Source organism: Loxodonta africana, chromosome 4, assembly GCF_030014295.1.
Source record: "Loxodonta africana isolate mLoxAfr1 chromosome 4, mLoxAfr1.hap2, whole genome shotgun sequence".
NCBI lineage: Eukaryota > Metazoa > Chordata > Mammalia > Proboscidea > Elephantidae > Loxodonta > Loxodonta africana.
This window is the reverse complement of record NC_087345.1, coordinates 183,465,958-183,480,604: the sequence shown is the minus strand read 5'-3', so window position 1 is coordinate 183,480,604 and position 14,647 is coordinate 183,465,958. Positions and strand designations below refer to the sequence as shown.

The window sequence follows — 14,647 nt, the reverse complement described above, 5'->3', positions numbered from 1 at the left end:
ATCCCTCTGTTTCCGGTCTCACAGGAAAGAGCCACTGTAGTTTCCCCTGCCGGATATGCACGTAACAAAGACTACATTCACCTTTGCTCAACAATCAATCACGGTTTTTACTATCAGCCCACTACTGAGACTTCTGTTCTTATAAGGAGGGACGGATCTTGCTGGCAAAATAGAAGGTACCTAAGATAGTGAAATTACTAAGCCTTAGTTGAATTTATTGGTGGCCAAATTGTTTTGAAAAGCTCATATCACTTATCATTTGGACACTTCATGAATACAGTGTGTTGTCTACACTCTGTGTTGTCCTTCTGAAGGTTCGTGTTTGCTGCAGTTCAGGGGTAGAGACAACTTTGGATGCAAAATGAAGTCAGGACATCAGGGCAACAAAGCCACCATCCGGACTCCTTCACCTTCACCTATAACCCAACAGAAGCAGCAATAATAAAATAAGTAAGTGATAATTCTTGGTGTGCACAGATCACAGTGTTTGTACTCACAATGTGAACAGACTGGTTATTGACTTGACAATTTTCTCTCTCGTGATCTTCAGTTCCTTTCTGCATCCATTCCCAGTGCTGTGCTGGGGCCCACACACTGGTGGCCCTCCTCCTTCAGGTCATGTTTTACAACTGGGGTAAAAGTACTGTCAAGATAAAGTCTTATACCCTACAGAGGCGAGCTCTTTGTAAAGAGAATCAAACAAATCTGAATTCAAATATCAGCTCTGGAACTTTCTAAGCATGTGACCTTGTGGAGTTACTTAACCCCTGGGAGCTTCAGCCTCTGTATCCGTAAAACGCAGATTGCGATGTCTACTTTTCAGGTTTATTGCGAGGTCATACAAGATTCTGTACTTGACGTTCGTACTGTAAGGACTGACACAGCATCAGCCACAGCCTAAGGCCCCCACCTTAGATTCACAGAACACTGGATGCCTCTGCCTGGAGAGGATAGAGACTGAGGGACTCAGCTTTTGAAAGCGCTCAAAACAGACAAAGTATTCGACTAACACACCTTCAATGCCTAGTTCAGTTCTAAGGGCTAGTATCGTATAGAGATGGAACCTGAGGTTGTTCAAAGGTCTAACTCCTGCAGGATTCCTGAGGGATAAACTGAACAGGCCCTTGTCAGGCCTTAGGCCAGTTTCAGCACAGCTTTCTTGTAGTGTCTATTTCCCATGCCTTGGATTCTGCATCTGAAATATGTTTATTATTTTATCTTATGCAATGTTGTCTTTTGTACTGTCAAGTCGATTCCGACTCATACTGACCCTATATGACAGAGTAGAACTGCTGCATAGGGTTTCCAAGGCTGTCATCTTTATGAAGGCAGACTGCTACATTTTTCTTCCAAGGAGCAGATGGTGGGTCCAAACAGCCGACCTTTGTGTTAGCAGATGAGCACTTTAACCACTGAACCACTAGGGCTCCATAATATTAGGGTCAGATGTGAGACTAAAATCCAGGTCTCCTGGCTCCTGGTCTTGTTTGCTTCCTACTGAATCACATTCATCATCGTCAGGAAGCATTAAGAGTGAAGACAGGTCCCCAAACACAGTGTCTGTGACCTTCGAAACCAATGGCCTGTCATGCACGGAGGATGGGGAACGAACACCAACAGAATAAATCCTCTCCCTGCCCAAATTTGTAATCCTTATTTTTACCCTTCCTATTTTATACCTTTATTTCCATTCCTGCCTTCTGACAAAATCAAACAGCCTTTACCCTGCATCTTATATACCTGTCCCGAAGTCCACCTCTGTGGCTACTGGAATTAGTTATTATGTCAAATTGTCCTTCTGTTTGAATATAAAACTATCCAGGGCATCCTTTGTTGGGCTCATAGATTTTTGCCTTGATCACAGAGCGGTGCTGATCTTCAATTCATGAATGGGTGTGTGAAGTTTACAAGTATGTTTAAATTTCTTTTCATACCAGGAAGCAAGCTCAAGCAACCGTTTTATACACTAACTGTCGTGTGCCCTGGGAGGGACCACTGAGTAAGGCAACAACCAGCCTTCGGGTACTGGACACGAAAAGGATCACTGTTTACTAAATAGTCCTTTCTGCACTAGGATTTGGCTATCTTCTGTTACACCTTTGCCTGAGTCACATTCTGGCTTTCTGTTTCTAATCTCCAGTCAGAGCTAGATTTTAAGTTTTCAGAGGCCAGCAGCTGCCTCTTAGACTCTCTGTGTAGTACTTATCACAGCACCAAGGACAATCCAGCTTAGTCGAGCATCATAAGAATGACAACTCAGCCTAGTTGCTGCTCAAAATAATGACTCGAGATTTGGCTTCCTACCTCCTCACCTCAGAGGCATTAAACCAAGAGGTTTTTATTTATAGATAGGATAATTAGCTTTTTATTTTTGTGAATATGCTGTCCTCCTTCCCCACACCTGTGTTCGTCAAGCTGAACATTACCGGGCTGGTGACATCTTCACTGATGCAGCAAAGAGACACTTTGGTGAATTTCAGAAATCTGAGCAAAAGAGTCACAAGCGGCACCAGGGCAGATTTGGTAAATATTCTTGTCTGGTTAAAGGCTCCCGTGAAGGCGCCACCTTTTCTTCTCCGATCAGCAAATCCGAGGAGCCAGTTTTAAGTATAGCATGTCTTGATAAAGCACGTTAGAGCTTATTTAGCTGCTGTTCCTAATACCGATTATTAAAGGGGTTGGAGGAAGTATTAGGAGGATCCAGAATGGCTGATGGTTGAAACAAAAGAAACCAAACCCGAATAACAGCAGATAAACAACAACAAAAATTCACCTTGTTTTTGAACAGACTACAAACCAAAAAACTCAAACCATCAAGACCACTCTGCTCATGGTGACCTCATGTGTGGCAGAGTAAAACTGTTCCCTAGGGTTTTCTTAGCTGTAATCTTTATGGAAGCAGATCACCTGGCCTTTCTTCTGTGCCACTGCTGGGTGGGTTCAAACCACCAACCTTTAGGTTAGTAGTTGAGCACACACCACTTGGGTGACCCAGGAACCTACAAGGATAGTTAATTTTCTGGTGTTCTTGATTCTTAGTCATTTTATCACATTGGACACTACTATATACTGTCTCATTTTATTCTCCAGCAAACGCTATGAGGGCGAGAATTACTGCCTTCATTTTAGAATGGAGGGCCCTAAGGCCCAAACATGCCAATATCACTGAACTAGAAGCAAAACCATAATCCAGACTCTTATTTAGTTAAAATGCCCATGAATAAGGACTGTAGAACAATTGGGGTTTTAGTTGGTCCCCTTGAGAGCAGATGTTCATCAAGGATTAGCTTTAAAAGAGGATTCTATGCAACATAATTAAGGAAAGATGCCGTGACTCATGGCTCCCGTGCTTGCAGCCCACAGGTCTCCTGTGAGTCAAGAGATGGGCACCTGGGGCGGGGCAGGCTAGGGAAAATCAGTACTTTCTTTGCCCATTCAGGCCTGTTCTGGGAAAGTCTGTCAAGCCCTGGGAAGGGCAGCCTGACGCGTTTCACTGGACTTGATTTCCTGGGCATGTGCATAAAAAGAAACCACACCTTATGGAAACAGAAATGACCCAGATGAGACTCCCCACAGAAATGCAAGGAGTGTCCAAGTAAAACTGGACCGGCCATGATTCTTTATCCCGTGGGAGGCAGCTGGCCTAACACAATGACTCTGGGTTTGAAAACTGAGTTTGAATGCTAATCGTCACATCCTTAGCAGTGTGGCTGTGAGCAAGTTACTCCTAAACTTTTTGAGCCTTAACTGCAACATTTGTGAAAAAAGGACAATATCTTCTCACAAAATTCTGTGTAGGTTATATGAAGTAGGTATTTAGTAAATACTCTCTTCCCTTTCAAAGTTAGGGGATTCAGTTTTTCTAGGGCCAAAGAAAGAAATGGCCTGGAAAAGATTGTTGAGGAGGTTAGTAAAATGGACAGAGGGGAAGTTTTCTGGAAATGATAAAACAAAATCAAAATGTCACTTATGTATTGCATTATCTTATATTTAATTTAGTTCCTTAGAATTACATGGGTCAATGTGTTATAGGCGCAGGAATTACAGCCATGTTAATCAGCCTTATTTAGGACTATTTGCTCGTCATTCAGAATAATTAAAATTTTGGTAACTTTATATTTGTAACTAAAATAGAGTATTATATATAACATACACATCATACATATATTATCTGTAACATATTAGCATCTAATTTATCTAATTCACAAATGTTATTTTATCCCCATAGTTAATCCAGTAATGTAAGTATTATCCTTAATATCCAGAGAGTTTGTGACTTGCCTAAGGCTTCTCAGGATTTCAATTCATTCTACTGCAACCTGCATTTCTGGTAAGGCATGACACTTAGGTCATATACGAAAGAATGCTGTTTGCCTTCAAGTGACCTTCAATTTAAAAAAAAAAAATGACATACAAAAATATAGTATTGCATGCACGCTCTTAGGTCTAATTAATAATGTTTATTTAAATATATTGACATAATAAATATTTTACATGATGTGTTCATAACATATAAAGCCTATAATTTGAAACTTTCTTTTCATTGGAAAATTTTCCACTTTTCTATGTTCTTAATGGAAGGAAAACCAAATGAACAAACACAACTTGCTGCAACTGTCATTTTTAATGAGCAGGTGAGTAGGGAGGTCATGCAATTGTTAGCACTAAACTCTGCACTGTTTCCTAACAGCCGAATGTTGGACCACAAGGTGATTGATTCTTAAGGAATTAAGAAGACCTGATGGTGTAGTGGTTAAGAGCTCAGCTGCTAACCAAAGGTCGGCAGTTCAAATCCACCAGTGGCTCCTTGGAAACTCTATAGGGCAGTTCTGCTCTGTCCTACAGGTTTGCTATAGTCAGAAGCAACCTGTTGGCAATGGGTTTGATTTTTGGTATTATTGTTAAACAGAATACTAAAGCTAGTCATGATTAGTTTCTACCTTTATAAAGTAAAGAAAAACACCTGCATATGGCCTACTAATGAGAAAGGGTATAAACTGAAAGTTATACATCCAAGAAATGGCAAAAAGTTGTGTGTGTGTTTTTCTGTGTTTTAGCTATGCTGGTCCAGCCAGCCAAGAGTAAAAATCTGAAGGATAAAGAAGCTTAAACAGTTGGAGCAGAGGTCTTTCATATACTACCTTGCCTTAAAATATTTTGATCAGTCCATTTAGTCTTTGATTTTTAATAGATACATCAAACTTATGTGTTGTCTAATGTTTCATTCAGCTGAGTTAACAGTGACTGTATCTTGTTATGCTTTTTAAATTGTTGTTGTTAGGTGCCTTTAAGTCAGTTTTGACTCATAGTGACCCTATGTACAACAGAACAAAACAGTGCCTGGTCTTACGCCATCCTCACAATCATTATTATGTTTGAACCCATTGTTGCAGCAATGGTGTCAATTCATCTCGTTGAGGGTCTTCCTCTTTTTCATTGCCGCTCTACTTTACCAAGCATGAATTCCTTCTCCAGGGACTGGTCCCTCCTGATAACAAGTCCAAAGTATGTGAGACAAAGTCTCGTCATCCTTGCTTCTAAGGAGCATTCTGGCTGTACTTCTTCCAAGACAGATTTATTCATTCTCCTGGCAGTCCATGATATGTTCGTTATTCTTCGCCAACACTGTAATTCAGAGGCATCAATTCTTCTTCAGTCTTCTTTATTCATTGTCCAACTTTCACATGCATATGAAGTGATTGAGAACAACATGATTTGGATCAGGCACACCTTAGTCCTTAAAGTGACATCTTTGCTTTTCAACACTTGAAAAAGGTCTCTTGCAGCAGATTTGCCCAGTGCAATACTTCTTGACGGCTGCTTCCATGGGCGTTGATTGTAGATTCAAGTAAAATGAAATCCTTGAGAGCTTCAGTATTTTTCTCTATCATGATGTTGCTCTTTGGTCCAATTGTGAGGATTTTTGTTTTCTTTATGTTGAGTTTTTGTCCATGCTGAAGGCTGTAGTCTTTGATCTTCATCAGTAAGTGCTTCAAGTCCCTCTTCACTTTCAGCAATCAAGGTTGTGTCATCTGTATATCGCAGGTTGTTAATCAGTCTTCCTCCAATCCTGTTGCTCCGTTCTTCTTCTTATAGTCCAGCTTCTTGGAGTATTCGCTCAGCATATAGATTGAATAAGTATGGTGATAGAATACAACCCTGGCACACAACTTTCCTGACTTTAAACCACAAAGTATTCCCTTGTTCTGTTTGCAGGACTGCCTCTTGGTCCGTGTACAGCTTCCTCATGAGCACAATTAAGTGTTCTGGAATTCCCATTCTTTGCAATGTTATCTATAATTTGTTATGATCCACACAGTCGAATGCCTTTGCATAGTCAATAAAACACAGGTAAACATCCTTCTGGTGTTCTCTGTTTTCAGCCAAGATCCACTGGACATCAGCAAGGATATCCCTCATTCCACGCCCTCTTCTGAATCTGGCTGGAATTTTTGGCAGTTACATGCTGATGTACTGTATTTTTAAAATGAACCTCCAAAATGTTTGGCCTAAAATGAAACCGAATATTAGGGTTTAAGTTGCTTTTTGTTTTCTAAAGTATTCCAGAAGAGAAAATTAAGCTAAGCACATCCGGGTTATGTCAGATGAGGAGCCCTGAAGTGGAATCCTTTGTGAAGAATTATCTTCCTTGTGGGTTACATGCAAAGCAGGGAAATGTGCTATATTTACATTTTTATCACTCTTGGAGTCAATTCTAAATCAAGAGACAGAAACCAAGATGCCTCAAGGGCTCTTGAAAAAAGCAGTCTCTTACAAAATTGCGTGTTTCTATACAGCCTGTGCAGAGGGAAAGTTGTGAGCAAGGATCTGTAATTTTTATTTGTAGACTTTCAGTTCTGCTCTCATTTGGTTGAAACCTTTGGTTCCTTTTTTCATTTCCTGTAACAAATGTATCACTGGAGACCAGCTTTTTGGAGTTTCCTATTTAGTTCCTAATTGGCATTCTGCTGAACAGTGGCGTGTCAACATCATCAGAAGGGAAGCATAAGACGTCTCGATGAAGGAGCCTGGTTCATGTTGGTGAACTCTCCCAAAGGTAGAAGGGAAGGCTCTGAAGGGAAAGCACACCTGCCTGTGAAGGGATTTGCAGTTGTATGTTCAGTCTCACCACTCAGTACGTAACCCAAGATTTGATACTAAATGCAGAAGTAGAGAATGGAAGACGATGCCATTTCAACTGCAAATGGAATTGTGGTTTTGAACCAGAGTGAAAATCAGAAGATTTGGGGGAACTTGAAAGTTACCAGAGGCCTATGGCTCAAAGATTAAAAATTCAACGTTTCTTCATCCTAGATATTATATAGGTCTTGGCTTATGAATATGCAGAAAAGAAGACAGTAGTTCCCTCATTAAACAATAACTACAAAAAAAAAAAAAAAAACTTTTTTGGAAAAAATGATGTGAACTCAGAGGTGGAGAAATGGAAACCCTGAAAGTTTCCTCTAATCCTGCTAGCCATTTTCTCTGTACTGTTCTTAGCCATTTCCTCTTGCTTTGAACTTGCCTAAAATGTGAACACACTTTTTACTACTCAGGTGTATTCCGAGGATTATCTACGCATATCTGAAGAAGCTTTTTTTTTTTTTTTTTAAAGCAACCTTATTACCTCAACTATCTAATTTCAGAGATGGACCAGGAGTGATATTCATGTCTGTCATCTGACCACTGAGCCATGTTCTGTTTGAGATTTATATCTCTAAACTACCTCAAGGCTACGCAGCATATCCAGGGACTGATCCCTGGGGAAACAGGAACACCAAGGAAAGGGATGGAAAATGTGCAGAAACGTTAGCCTGTGGCTGTGGCTTCCACAGCACTGAGGGTACTGCAGGGGAATCCATTATTGGGATCTTGCCTTTTTAGGTGAATGTGAATATGATGAACACAAACCACTGTAGTTGCAGAAAGAGTTGGGAGCACAGGCACGGCAGGAGTGACAATATGTTTGCACAGACTGTCTCTTTTTCCTTCTAAGTCTCATCTATGGCTAAAGATGCCTGTAAGGAGGAACCAAGCTAGGAGATCAACCCCAATGATATGTCTTTTCATCATTAACTCTGTTTTCTTCACATGACAGACTTCTCACTTTTATCCCATTCTCGTTTGTCCCTCATTTTCTATCAGTCCCCGCTTCTCCTCCTTCTCAGGATCCTGCTGATTGTTCGTTTACATAGTACTGAATAATCTCCCAACAGCAGAGAGACTCCTGGGATTTGCCTGTCAGGTTCTATTTCCTAGGGAGAGAGGCTGAGTTACTGAGCCCACTCTTTTAGAAATACAGTTTTACCTTGTAGTTATTGGATTATTAGAGAAGGCTCTGTAGGCACAAATGGTCTTTCTGGGATTGAGTCCCCAAAGCTATTTGGCTAGATAAGCTGTCTTCTGAGTTTTTTCCTTCCTTCTTTCCTCCCTCCTTCCCTCCCTTCATTCTTTCATCCATTCATTCATTTATTCCTTCCTTCCTAGGACCGTAGGCTTTGCAGTCAGATTGCCTGAGTTTCAGTCCCAGCACTGTTGCATATTATACGGGTGAGCTTGGCCAAATTACTTAACAGTCTATGTCTCTCTTTCTTTATCTGTAAAATGAGGATAATAATTGTATGCATCTCATAGAGTTGTTCTATATGAGAAAAACACTTAGAACAATGTTTGCTACAGAGTAAGAACCCAGAAATGCTAGGTATTATGGTTATTTATTTAGCGCCTAAGAAAAACCAAACCTGTTGCTGCTGAGTCAATTTCCACTCTTAGTGACCCTATAGGACAGAGTAGGACTGTCTCACGGGGTTTCGAAGGAGTGGCTGGTGAATTTGAACTGCCAAACTTTTGGTTAGTGGCAGAGCTCTTAACCACTGAGCCACCAGGGCTCCATTTAGCTCTTACCATGGTAATATCGTTCTGCTAGGTGTAAGGTAAGTGCCATAGAAATTATGACCTGGTCTAGCTTCCTATTTCCCAGTGAATGAAATGTGAGACGTAAACGTGAAATCATTAAGTAACATTACATCACCATGAATAGCATTATATTACAAAATGTCAGTGTGAACGAGAAAGCAGAGAGAAAGAATACCTGCAAGGTGTCAAGGACGGTTTTGTAGAAAGCAAGCTCATTTTTGTGAAAGTATGATCAGGGAGATAGTTTTCCAGGTGGGCTAGTACTACTTCAGCGGCTGTACAGATATTTTTGAAACAGTGAGGAAAGAGTTTTGGCTACAGAGGAAAGTTCAGTAGAACAGAGTGAGAGAGAAATCTGGTTACAATAAAGAGAGAATTCATTTACGGAGGACCTCAAACCCCCAAGCCATTGCTGTCGAGTCAGCTCTGACTCATGGTGCCCCATCCATGTGTGTCAGCATAGAACTTTGCTCCATTGGGTTTTCAAAGGCTGGGTTTTTTGGAAGTAGATCACCAGGTTTTTCTTCTGGGGCACCTCTGGGTGAATTTGAACCTACAACCTTTTCATTAGCAGCCAAGGACATTAACCATTTATACCACCCAGGGACTCCTTGAATCCTTAATAGATATAATGAACCACCCAGGGGCTTACTTTATGAAAAAATAATTTCTGATGACACTTCCAGCTCTTTACAGTCAATGACATTTTAGCTTTCTCCTGATGAAATGGTGGCAATATTTCCATCAGGTGGGGGTGGGGTTGGTGGGAGCATTTGAAGTTTTGGGGTAGGAAAACAATATGACACAATGGATGTCATAAAATATGTGGTGTAAAATATAAAAGTAGAGACAGAAGTAAAACTAACACTTATTTTTCTTTAAGAACAACAACAAAAAAAACCTCTTGGAGGTATTGTTCACTATTTACACATGAAGAGGCCAAGTTGCAGAGAAGTAAAGAAACTGGCCTGAGATTGCAGATGTTGCTTCCAGGTGACTCTCCCTGCCTGCCATTTTCAGAGTTCAGGAGCTGGGCTGTCCTGGAAAGAACATCTACGTTTGCAATCTAGTTCTGCCACTTCCTTGTCCTCTGGCACTGGGCAAGGTTTTGCCTCTCTTTTCATCTGGTGATAATTTTTGTCTCATGAAAGAAATTTAAGTGAGGTACTATAAATACAAGTCCTGGAACAACATTGTTGGTGCTGTCTTAACTACACAACGGGACTTCTGAGAGATGGGAGGACTGTCAGGAGGCCAGCCCTGGTGTGAGCCGAGGATCAGGACACGCACAGTGGCTGTGCACACATGATGAACGATGAAAGAACGGGTGAGTCATCTTGTTCGTTAAGGTTCTGAGAAGTCATTCTCAGAATGATTATTACAATGATTCTTAGTATTACAGTGTTCTGCTAATCACAATAAAGGTAAATTTGGGGTATTCCCTCTTCATTTCAAAATAATTTTGCTGTTGCCAGTGCAAAAAAAAAGATTGAGCCAGGGATAGGAATGCGCCATGCTTTATTTCTTTTTTTTTTTTTTGAATTTTTAAAATAGTTTATTTTTGTTGTTGTTGTTGAAAATACGCACAGCAAAACATACGTCGATTCAACAATTTCTACTTGTACAATTCAGTGAGGTTGATTATATTCTTCAAGTTGTGCGACAATTCTACTCAAGTATCTTAACCCATTATTACATAAGATCGTATTTATAAAACCAAAACCCTAACCCGTTGCTGTCAAGTCAATTCCAAACCATAGTGAGCCAATAAGACAGAGTAGACATGTCCCATAAGGTTTACAAGGCTGTGATCTTTACTGAAGCAGACTTACACATCTCTCTCCTGTGTAGCAGCTGGTGGGTTAGAACTGCAAATATTTTGCTTAGCAGAAGAGTGCTTAACCACTGCATCACCAGGCTCTTTGATCATGAGTATAAACTGCCCCCCCCAAAAAATCAGACCTGTTGCCATTGAGTCAATTCTGACTCATAGCGACCCCATAGGACAGAGTAGAATTGTCCCATAGAGTTTCCAAGTAGCAGCTGGTGAATTCCAACTTTGACCTTTTGGTTAGCAGCCAAGCTCTTAACCATGGCGCTCCCAGGGCTCCCTTAAAAACACACATGAACTTTTCTCTTCACACAGTTGCCACTGACAAAGACATTTAGGTAGAGTACCACCAAGGATCAGTTTGCTCTCAGGCTTTACTTCCACCCCTCTGCAGAAAAGCAGAAGACCATGGGTAAGGATCTGAGGTTAGTCTCTGTGTAAAAATGGCATGGCAGAAGCATCTGACCTCTTCTCACTTCACAAGGAGGAAGGAGAATCAAGATCACCAGCCCAAGGCTGATTCCTATGAGGCAGAGGTCAGACATACCTCCTCTCTCTGCCATCTTTACCAATTCTGATACCAATCCTCCCTTCCATGTCACTCTCTACTTTTCTGCTTGGTTCAATAATTTGTTGCAATGGCACACAGAACTCAGAGACAGTACTCATAGTTATGGGTTTATTAGGGAAGTATTAGGTTAACTCAGGTTCAGGAACACTCAGGATACAGTTCTTCCATCAGGACAGCCTCTTCTCAGCTGTGCCTTTAGGCAGGTCTCTCTCTGGCCCTCAGCCTCTGTCACACTCTGGCAAGTGTTACAAAACTCTTATAAGTACCCCATTCAGCTGATAAGTACCCCAAGACACCCCATTTGGCTAGTAAGCCCCAGCCCAGAGGAACTCAGCTTTCTTGCTCTGTGGGCTGGGAAGCCCACCACAGCATCCCCTGCTGCTGTCCTGCCAGTCTCCTGGTTCTGCTGCCTCTGCTGCTGCCGTTTCTCTGCCACTGCTTCTCACTGTCCTACCGTCTTCAGTGTTACAGCTTTGTCTCTGTCTCCTGGGTCTAGGAGGTTCTCAGCGCAGGGATCCCAGGTCCAAAGGATGCACTCTGCTCTTGGCTCTTCTTTCTTGGTGATGGTAGATCTTCTCCTCCCACCTATGGGATGGCTCATTTTAAGCCTAGCAGGATGGCAAAACTGACCAATCCCTTCATTAAAAAACAAACCAAACCCAGTGCCATCGAGTAGATTCCGACTCATACCGACCCTATAGGACAGGGTAGAACTGCCCCATAGAGTTTCCAAGGAGCGCCTGGTGGATTTGAACTGCTCACCCTTTGGTTAGCAGCCGTAGCACTTAACCACTACGCCACCAGGGTTTCCATTCCTTCATTAGGACTCCATAAACCTTATTTGTATGGCCCACCCCCACACAGGTACCACAAATTTTTTTTTGCATTATTGTCAAGCTATCCAATCCCATTGGTGGGCCTCAATTACTTTCTTTGTATAGTTCCACCCAATCACTTGAGTGGGAGTTACAAGACCATGTTGAGAAATGCCATGTAAAAGTTATCCAGTGTATAAATAATATTTATTTAAAAAAAATAATCAAACCCATTGCCATTGATTGATTTTAACTCATAGTGACCCTATAGGACAGAGTAGAACTGACCCATAGGGTTTCCAAGGAGCCGCTGGTGGATTCGAACTGCCGATCTTTTTGTTAATAGCCAAGCTCAAAACAACTGTGCCACCTGGGCCCCAAAATAACATTTATAAGACTGTGCAGTTGTTCTAAATCAGTATCAATGAAGTTGAAGTAAAGCAATCATAGAGAAGCCTTCAGCTACACAAAGAGCTTAAGGCAAAAGAACAGAGTCTGGCCTTCCTGTCACATCTGGTCCTAGGTGGTAAAGCAAAGTGGCCTGACCCAGAACTTGTGCAGCACAAGCTGGTACTGGTGCTAAGAGTGGAGGTGAGGCTTTTGCCGATGCCGTTGTTATTTTGCTTGAAAAACAGCATTTTCTGTTCTTTGTCTCCCTTTCCTTATTTATTGGATTTTCTCCATTATTCCTTCTGCTGAAAGTTCCAACGAATACACATAATAACTTCATTGATTGAAATAATTAAGACAGATAGCTTCAATAATAGCAAAACTGTGAGCAACACTGAAGCCGCCGATTTTTTTCTTACCATTCTCTTGGGGGTTTGTTTTTATAACACAAGCTCTGTCTCTTGATTAGGCCTTGCTGTTGGACGCTGTAGTGGAGACAGAATTGTGTGTGGATTCACAGCCCGGCTTTGCTCCTGTCCATCTGTGCAGCCCTGAGCAGGGCACCTACCAGCCTCCTCATCTCTGTGATAGTCCTCTCTCCTCAGAAGACAGCGATGAGACTTAATTTACAGAATGAATGTAAAGCACGAGGCACAACACTGACTTTAAGGTGGCTTTTTAGTAAATGGATATTATTTTATTCGTGCAAGTATGTTAAAGAACTCTTCTCCTTTTAAACTCTCGTGGAAAAAGAAAACAGCATTTATTCTTTCATTCTGAGACTTCAACTTAATAATTGAAAGAAAAAATAGGATGTGTCCTTATTCTGCACAGAATAAGGCAAGCAGTAAGAAACAAAGTGGTGGGGTCCCATCCTGACCAAGGACAATGCTGTAAATTTCAAGTCCCATCCGGGAACATGATGCCTGTTGAAAACTGGCTGCAGCCCTGGGCAGCATTTATAACAGGCATTGTTTCTTTTGTTCAGTTTGGACAGCATTTGTGTGGGTGCATTCTTGTTTAAAGAAACTTTTACTCTTCGGTAAGGACCTCTGCTCCACTGTTCTATGGAATCTTTTTGTTTCATCATACACGTGGAAAACCTAAACAGTTTTCCTTTATAAAAACTGTTGTTAGTTAATGTCGAGTCAGCAACCCCACCTACAACAGACAAAACGCTGTTTGGTCCCGCGCCATCTTCATGATCCTTGGTATGCTCAAGTCCGTTGCTGTGGCCACCATGTGTTCTCAGTGCCTTTCAATGTAGAAGGGTCGTCTCCCAGCAGTGTATCAGACAATATTCTGTGGTGACACATAAAATTTTCATTGGCTAAGTTTTGGAAGTAGATCACTAGGCCTTTTTTTCGTAGCCTTACTCTAGAAGCTCTGCTGAAACCTGTCCACCATGGGTGACCCAACTGGTATTTGAAACACTGGTGACATAGCTTCCAGAATCACAGCAACATGTAAGCCAACATGTAAGCCTCCACAGTAAAACAAACTGACAGAAGGATAGTGGATAGGAACTTTAGGCCATGGTTTGTCTTTGATGCCTACTTTGGAGTAATTTAGAGACTTTCTTCCCACTCATACCTCCTTCCCCAAAGATAAATCCCCAAAGATAGAATTGGCATTTTAGAAACAAAATACCCAGAGTCCGAAGGGCTGTTACTACTGAAAGAAATGTGGTTGTCGAGTAACCCTAGACCCCATCCTTCCAGACCCTGGGCAGGTTTGTTGACAATAGCCTTAGGTGCAGGCTCTGGAGCTGCAGGCTAGATTAGCAAATCTATTTTGCCTATATAAAGAGCAGAGCCTACAAGATTATCCAGGTAAACAACACTTGAGTGACCTAAATCGCCAGGCATTCCCAGGCTCTTCAGAGCCTCTTCAGAGCTCATGGAATGATAAACTGGCCAAGTGCCTGGTTTTATTGTTTGATATGTAATTTTCATCTCAATTAGGAGACTAAAAGGGGTACTTTCATCAGGGACACATGTCATTTCTGTTACATCAGTAATGATCCTGTTAAAATAATAGGATCCTCTCACAGCTGCTTGTTTGGGAGCATGTCACCAGTGGGGGGTTGTCTTGGAACTTAGGAAAAATAAAATACCTGTCCAA

The 14,647-nt window shown here is 41.5% G+C and overlaps 1 long non-coding RNA gene across 1 annotated transcript in view; it reads left to right on the top strand.

Annotated features, from left to right (window-relative positions):
- Positions 1-14,347, top strand: part of LOC135231280 (uncharacterized) — a 30,359-nt gene extending 16,012 nt beyond the window's left edge. The window contains exons 2-3 of the long non-coding RNA XR_010321972.1: positions 315-10,243; positions 12,993-14,347. This is a non-coding gene — a long non-coding RNA (uncharacterized LOC135231280). The remainder of the gene's footprint in view (positions 1-314; positions 10,244-12,992) is intronic.
- The last annotated feature ends 300 nt before the right edge of the window (positions 14,348-14,647 follow it).